The sequence below is a fragment of the Rhincodon typus genome, chromosome 30 (genome assembly GCF_021869965.1).
Source record: "Rhincodon typus isolate 14 chromosome 30, sRhiTyp1.1, whole genome shotgun sequence".
Lineage (NCBI taxonomy): Eukaryota > Metazoa > Chordata > Chondrichthyes > Orectolobiformes > Rhincodontidae > Rhincodon > Rhincodon typus.
The window spans coordinates 21,107,452-21,114,716 of NC_063361.1; the positions used below are offsets into that span (position 1 = coordinate 21,107,452).

Consider the following 7,265-nt stretch of genomic DNA (forward strand, 5'->3'; position numbering starts at 1 on the left):
TTAGATTCTCCAGCATCTGCAGTTCCGACTATCTCAGGTCAATAGAGAGTGCAGTTTTGAAAGTGTCAGCTGGCAGACACTTCCATCCTCGGCCAAATTACAAATGCACAATTGGAATTATAAATGGCTACCACCATTCCTGGATTGAATGGAGTAAATGGTTTTATTCTGTCAGAGCACACAGGCTGTAGTTGAGAGAACCATATCATGAAACAGCTGACTCTATCAATAGATCAGAGATTGTTGTGATCCCAGCTGGTGTTATTACTCAACAAGTCTGGCTTGATCGATCATATTTGTTTTGTTTCTGGCCTCTCACTGAATCATAAGCATGCAATGTTGCAGGTTTGGTTTTAGCAATAAAACTAAAGTCTATTAAACAGTAGAAATTCATGTAAAATAGAATAGACCAAACATTTTATATAATGTGCCTTTAAAAATTTTGAAGTGCATGATAAAAACATAATCCTATTAATCCTAAAATACTTCTTTACAGATCCCAAAACACCCCTTTCCAGTACCTAAAACACCTCTTGTTCAGTTCTGACACCAGAGAAAAATCTTTTTCTAGTACCTGAAAGGATAACCCTGACATCAAGTCCCAGTCTGGAAATTCTCATAGCCATTTTTTTTTGGAGCTTAAATTTAGAAGGTGATGTATTTTCAGCTTCAAATAACCACTTCAGGGTTATATTCAAACACTTCTGGCCTGGGACAACACTAAACTCTTTACTCTAACTTAATCTAGCTTTACTATCTTCTCCTCTTCTCAAGAGAATTGCTTTATACCTCCATCTTAATCCAAGGATTTCGGCAGAACTGCCCCAAAACCCCAAATATTAAAAAAAATACTTTTTTCTAGCTTTTGGTGTTTTCCTTAAGTTTTAAGTCAGAAGTTTCTAACAGAAACCTTGCTGTGCAGTTATTAACCTTGCTCAGTCATAACCCTCCTAAATAAATGCAAACCCATTAGTTCCAAAAGCTATTCCCTCAAGCTGTTTTAAAAAAAATTAACATGTCTATAGAAAAACCTATGACTTCATCGTTAAGCTTTTCAGAAACACAGTAAAATCCATTTCTTAAAATAAATAATATTAAAATTTACATATGAATCACCCAGTCTACATCACAAATACATTGACCCAATCATCTGTGATTATCAGCACCGCATCTTGGACTTTTGGGTCAGGTACCCTGGAAGCTGCCATGATGCCTATATCCTTGATAACTCTCTGGCTCCTGCTTCATTTTAAGGGTCAGGTTAGAATCATAGAATCCTGACAGTGTGGAAACAGGCCATTCAGCCCAACAAGTCCACACTGCCCCTCCAAAGAGCATCCCACCCAAACCCATTCCCCTCACCCTGCATTTCCCATGTCTAACCTACTTATCCCTGGACTCTATGGGCAACTGAACATGGCCAACCCACCTAGCCTGCACATCTTTGGACTGTGGGAGGAAACCGGAGCACCCGAAGGAAACCCATGCAGACATGGGGAGAATATGCAAACTCCAGACAGATAGCTGCCTGAGGGTGGGATCGAACCTGGGTCTCTGGCGCTGTGAGGCAGCAGTGCTAACCACTGAGCCACCGTGCTGCCCTTACTTGCATGGTGAATACTCTCTGTAACAATGGCTGATGAATCCATGTTGCAACCCCTTGACTGCAGCCAAGCATTGAAACAATGCTAACCATTCTTCCATTGGGCTATTGTGGAAGAGATGGATGTTACTTGATGATGAGGTTCTGATGCCTGGAATGATCTAGGGTGGCTTTGTAATACTTTCCAGACAGAGTATGCTGCACAATCCCAGCATGCTGTATTGTGTGTAACTGGAGCAGGCAAAGAAGGGACGTGATGGAGGCTGACGAGCTCAGAAGCAGGAGCAGCCTTCCGAGTAGGAAGATGGGAACATGTTTAATAACATACTATACAATAAACTTGTCAGCAGAATTGTTTGTAAGGCATGGTTGCATGCAAATTTCCTTGGCTATGGACAGACAGCAGCTGTGAGAACATGTTTTCAGATTGGAGTAAAGTGTCAAGTTGCACACAAGTGTTCAATATTGGAATCTCTGCTCTTTGATGTATATTAATACCTTGGACTTGGATATACAGGGCATAATCTCAAAATGAAGGTGGCAAAGATCTTAGAGACACAGTAAACAGTGAGAAATATAGTCGCAGACCTCAGAAAGCCATAGACTGAGAAATTGGCTTGTCTGAATATGGCAGATCCAATTTATCACAGAAATATGAAGTGATTACGTTTTTGCAGGAACAATGAGGTGGATAACAATATAAGTATAGTTACAGGGTATGGTAGTATAATGTCTATCCTATCAGAATAGCAACCTGAGATTTCTAGAGACATGACTTTAATTGCACCATAGCAAGAGGAAGAATTCAAATGCTATGAATTAAATAAATCTAGAACAAAAAACTAAGCTTGGTAAAGGACAATGCAATGTCTACGGGATTGTTTTTAACAAAACACATCCTGTTCATTAGTATCCTTGTAGTGAAGTAAATTTGATGTTCTTAGGCTGTCTAGCCTCTGTGTCACAACAATGTGCTGAATTCTTTTGGCATTCATTCTCTTTCAGAAGATGGCTCACCACTACCTTCTCGAGAGTCAATTAGGATTTGGAAAGAAAAGCTGGCCTCGCTGATGAAGCCTACATCTTGTGAACGATTAATGAAAAAGGGCTAAACTGGTATCATTCTAAAGGCATTCATAGGAACAGCTTGGCCTGGGAAGATATGTGTAAAGCTTTCTTGAAGATAGCACAAGTTAAGGCTGATTAAAAAGACATAGGATCTTTTCCTTTACAGAGGCAGAATGTAAGAGAAAGAAAATTATGCATAACCTTTCTAAATCACTGTTAACATCCCAGCTGGAGTATAGTGCCAACTTTGGAGGATCATAGTTTAGGATATCAATGTTTTACAAAGGGTGCATTGAGATTTTCTGCAATTGTACCAGGGACATGAGCCTCCAGTTACATGGAGAGACAAGTGGAACTGATTATATTTTCCTTGGATCAGACAAGGTTACCAGGAGATTTGATATAGTTGTTTAGAATCACAAGGAATTTTGATAGAGCAGGTGAGGGAGAATGTTTCCAAAAGCAGAAGGGCAGCCATGAATCAGATTTAAGATGATTGACAAATGAAGAAAAGGATATGAGATTTTTTTCATATAGTGATTCATGCTGAAATAAAGTGGCAGAAGCTCATTCAGTAATTTTTCAGAAAGGAATTGAATAAATATTGAAGAAGGAAACACATAACTGCAATCTAGGGAACAAGTTGGAGAGTGGGACTAACCGTGTACGTCTTTCAAAGAGTCGGCTCATAAAGGGGTGATATTGCAACCTCCTGTGGTTAATTCATCTTTGGTTCTTTGGTCCAACATAGATTTGTCTAGTAAATTGTATGCCTGAGATTTGAGATTTAGAGTATTGAAATATTTTCCATCTGCTCCCAACAAAGAATTTCATTATTAGCATTCTGATTTAATTCATGGTCCAGCTGATTTGTTTAATTACTCTGGATATTTAGTTCAGGATTATGGTCGGCAAGGGTTGGTTGGACTGAAGGGTCTGTTTCTGTGCTGCATGACTCTATGACAGTATAACATCACCTTCAGAATGAGAGTGCTGCAGCATCAAGTACAACAAGCCAAACAGGACTTAACTGAAAGCCGGTTCCAATAGATTGGAGTTGGGTGAAGGCATCATTCACTGACTGTAAATTTGTGGTTGCTCAACAGGCAAATGGTCCCTGTTTCACCCCAGGAGCAAAAACAGCTTTTTGCTTGTTCTTTCCTTGCTTTTCTTCTGATTTGTTTTTTCTTAAAATTTACTGTTAACAACTCTTTGAAAACTTTACAACATGTGATGCTCCCACAATGAAAGGATGATATGCCATGATGAGTGTTAGGAAAAAACTTGTGACACTAAAGACAGACGGCACGTGTAGCTTCATTCTTGCAACTGCAACTACATGACAGTCGATCAGACAGGTGATGACTTAAAGTGCCCGTATATTTGCGAATGTGATAATCTATTTCCCATGAAGTGTCACCCATGCTACCTCAGTGCCATTAGAAGCTTTTTGTTTTCATTTCCCTCCCACTACATCTACTGTGGACAGCTATTTGTGGCTGGAAGCTTTTGACCTGGTGCACAACTGGGCTTTAAATATGGCACAGGTGACTTGAAACCTAGATAGTCCCAGCAGTGGGCACCTGCCCTGTTGGACGGTGTGAGAGCGATGCCATAGAAGTGTGGGTAATGAGGTGTGCAGCAGAGATTGGTGTGGGAGAACGCACTAGAGCTCACAGAGAGAAATCTCCATAAAACTCCCTGAATTACACTTAAAGAGCACCGTATTCTAAAAAAAATCGTGTATTTGATCAGGTTGGGTAAAAGTACCTTGAGGACTGTCCTGCAGAAGCTCAAGTACATTTCAGCAGCACAAATTGTACATGGTTGTGAAAGGAATGAACTCGATAGGGAACATTGTGCTCATTCTGCCACCAAGTTGGACGTCATGTTGAGGTTGTACAGGATGTAATTGAGGCCTCTTCTGGAGCACTGTGTTCCTATTGCTCTGTTTTGGAAGGATACCTTTAAACTGGAGAGGATTCAGAAAAGATTTACCAGGATGTTGCTGGGAATCAGGGGTTTGAGATTTAAATGTAGACTGGAAAGACTGGGACTTGTCTCCCTGGAGTGTAGGAGGCTGAGGGGTGACCTTTTGAGGTTTATAAAATCACGAGGGGACTTGATAAGGTGAATGACAAGGCTCTTTTCACTAGGGTTGGGGAGTTCAAAACTAGGGGTCATGTTTCAAAGGCAAGAGAAGAAAAATTCAAAAAGGAAAAAGGACATGAAGGGCAACTTTTTTTACAGAGTGGTTCATGTGTGGAATGAACTTCCAGAGGAAGTGGTGGATGCAGGTACAGTTACAACATTTAAAAGTCATTTGAATAAGTTCATGAAAAGGAAAGGTTTGGAGGAATATGGGCCAAGCACAGACAAGTGGGACTAGTGTAGTTTGGGAACATGGTCGGGTGGACTGGTCGGACTGAAGGGTTTGTTTCCATGCTGTGTGACTCTTTGACTCAATAACTTTTCCCCACCAAATTCCAGGAACACCATATGCAACAAGCTCAATTACTCTGGATATTTAGTTCGGGATTATGGTCGGCAAGGGCTGGTTGGACTGAAGTGTCTGTTTCTGTGCTGTATGACTGTATGACACTATAACATCACCTTCAGAGTGAGAGTGCTGCAGCATCAAGTACAACAAGCCAAACAGGATTTAACTGAAAGCCAGTTCCAATAGATTGGAGTTGGGTGAAGTCATCATTCATTGACTGTAAATTGGTTGTTGCTCGAAAGGGAAACGGTCCCTGTTTGACCCCAGATGCAAAAACAGCTTTTTGCTTGTTAGTTCCTTGCTTTTCTTCTTATGTTTTTTTACAAAAAATTGACTGTATTTGCTAGTTTTAACGCTGATTTCTAAGTCGAGATGCTTTCTCTTGTATTTGGCCATAATCTGTTGATCACTCACCAGTAAGGAATCATAGATGACTTCCAATTATATAGTGGCAATAAATTGGCCCTGTGCTATTTCCTGCATATTTGAAACTAAACAAGATTATGCTGCTTTATGGTCTGTTTTCAATAATTTACTTGAGTACTCAACTCATAAGTGTTATCTTCAAAGACCTACTTTAATTTTATGTTGTGATAAAACCCACTTTCTTCCACTATGGTGACTCTGTTGTTGTCTTGTACATCTCCAATTCATAGTATACAGATTTCCCTCTATAATAGTTACAATATCCAGGTTAGGCAACTTTGTTCCTTAGTTATGCATCAAAATTTTTTCCTAATTTGATGCTTTTTACAAATAGTCACCAGGCTTTGCGTGTGATTAAACTATTTTCCAATATTTCAAACAGTGTCGATGAAACTATTTACATCTGTAAGAGATGGTGCCAGGTGCTAGAATAATTTAAGTTCAAACAATATTTTCTCAGCATTGGTAAGTGCCAGTTTGTACTTTGTATAAAGTTGTAAATGATAGGCAGCATCAAATGACGATAAGTCATATTGTGCCCTGAATGCATTTTGTTCAATACAGGGAACTAATTCCTTTAAAGAATTGAAGCTGAGGCTGAATTTACACCTTTTGAATCTAGCACGCTTGGATATCAGATTTAGGATCTGGCATCGCTGTTTTATTGACATTTCCCCTATCAAAAATTGTGCACTCACTGAGTGGTAGGTTTAGAGAATCCTAGTGATTTGGGTACAGGTTCCTCTGAAACTATGTACTGATCCAGTTCATTGGACCACCAGAGGATATTCTTTTCTTCTCAAACTGCAAAGAATAGAAATCTTCCTTTGCCAGTCTTGTTGAGAGTGTGCAAAGTGGATTTCCTCCTCTGCTATTCTGTAATCCCCATCTAGCAATGGCAAATAAACAGCAAGACTCTGTTGGGAAAAGATTAAAATAAAATCTCACTGCAGTTCATGGAGGATCTCTCAGGGTAAGCACCAATCAGCCATTGGATTTAACAGAAAGCTGCTTGCCTTTAAATGTTTGATAATGAGTCAAAATGTTATGCAAATCAAGGATTCAACTCCAGCGTGCTTCTCTTAGAATAGCACAAACAGATGTGAAAACCTTCCTGATTCAAACATAAAAACTGGAACAATTATTCTCTTCCATCCTGCATGCTGATTTGCATATTGATTCTTCATCACTGCACACGTAATAATACCAACATATAACAGAATAAATTGGAACTGACATGGGCTATGATAAATAATGAACATATAATAAACATTAGAGTCGGGCATGAATTCAGAGGGAGCTTTGTGATTAGGAATTATGGAAACACTGGTATTCCTCAATCTTAGCATTTGGACCTGATTAGAAACTTGATTTGTTTCCTGTGTGGAACCAGGTAGGTCAAAAGGGTGGCTAAACTTACAATGGGTAGACCTTGAGCATAGGCTGCATCCATAAATTGGAGAGGCTAGCAGGATTGGAGAAGCTGGAAAGTGGAGGATGGATATCAAGGGACACCTGAACCTTTTTGGGAGGTGTAGCTGGGGCAGTTGCTGGAGATGTATTGGCAGGTAGTTGGTGAACTGAAACCATTTACCTCCTGGATCCAGTAACCTTTGCCTCACTTCAGCTTCTCCAATCCTGCTAGCCTCTCCAATTTATGGATGCAGC

General features: G+C 39.8%; 1 protein-coding gene across 2 annotated transcripts in view; it reads left to right on the forward strand.

The window, feature by feature from the left end:
- mpp2b (MAGUK p55 scaffold protein 2b) overlaps nucleotides 1–7,265 on the forward strand; it is a 526,590-nt gene that overhangs the window by 224,788 nt on the left and 294,537 nt on the right. Inside the window, exons 5-6 of one of the 2 annotated variants that reach the window (XR_007265228.1) lie at nucleotides 2,609–2,846; nucleotides 5,162–5,779. The exons of the other annotated variant lie outside the window; for it this stretch is intronic. The gene's annotated coding sequence lies outside the window, so the exon portion shown is untranslated. Of the gene's footprint in view, nucleotides 1–2,608; nucleotides 2,847–5,161; nucleotides 5,780–7,265 lie in introns of those variants that run through there. 2 annotated transcript variants of the gene reach the window in all.